Source organism: Chiloscyllium plagiosum, chromosome 9 (assembly GCF_004010195.1).
Source record: "Chiloscyllium plagiosum isolate BGI_BamShark_2017 chromosome 9, ASM401019v2, whole genome shotgun sequence".
Taxonomy (NCBI): Eukaryota; Metazoa; Chordata; class Chondrichthyes; order Orectolobiformes; family Hemiscylliidae; genus Chiloscyllium; species Chiloscyllium plagiosum.
This window is the reverse complement of record NC_057718.1, coordinates 53,880,720-53,881,450: the sequence shown is the minus strand read 5'-3', so window position 1 is coordinate 53,881,450 and position 731 is coordinate 53,880,720. Positions and strand designations below refer to the sequence as shown.

Below are 731 nucleotides of genomic sequence, written 5' to 3'. Positions count from 1 at the left end.
CCTGTGTGGGGATGTGGGAGACTACAGGAGCCTGGTGGGCAAGGGCTGGCCTGAAAGGCAGCTGGAGGGACGGAGGGAGGGAAGCACGCACGGAGGAGGAAGAGCAAAGAGAAAAGAGAAAAAAAAGCCAAAGGGGATAAAGAGAAAGAGCAAGAAAGAAAATGTGGCTGGCCAGCACGCCTTGAAGTAGGGAGAAAAGGCAGGGGCCAGCGCCTACGGCCATACTAGTCTGAAAACGCCCGATCACGTCTGATCTCGGAAGCTAAGCAGACTCAGGCCTGGTTAGTACTTGGATGGGAAACCGCCTGGGAATACCAGGTGCAGTAGGCTTTTTCCGCCAGCAGTGGCTGCTCAAGTCACCCCTCTGCACTTGTCTTGTGCCAGGCAATGGAGCGGCAGGTTATTTTTGCTGCTGCTGCTGTGCCTGGCATCAGTCTCCTGCAGGCACGAGACACGGAGGGGAGGAGAGCGGAGCGCTGCCAAAATCAGCAAGAAAGGCGGAAAGAAAGGGATTGGGGCTGCACGCTGTCTGCGGGTGGCAGTCAGGAAAGGCGGACAATAGACAATAGGTGCAGGAGTTGGCCATTCTGCCCTTCCAGCCTGCACCACCATTCAATATGATCATGGCTGATCATCCTTAATCAGTATCCTGTTCCTGCCTTATCTCCATAACCCTTGATTCCACTATCCTTGAGAGCTCTATCCAACACTTTCTTAAATGAATCCAGAGA

At 53.9% G+C, this 731-nt stretch overlaps 1 non-coding gene across 1 annotated transcript; it reads left to right on the top strand.

The window, feature by feature from the left end:
* Positions 1–211: 211 nt before the first annotated feature.
* On the top strand, positions 212–330 carry LOC122553298. Its single transcript, XR_006312678.1, has one exon. It is a non-coding gene; the product is annotated as a 5S ribosomal RNA (ribosomal RNA).
* Positions 331–731: the final 401 nt, after the last annotated feature.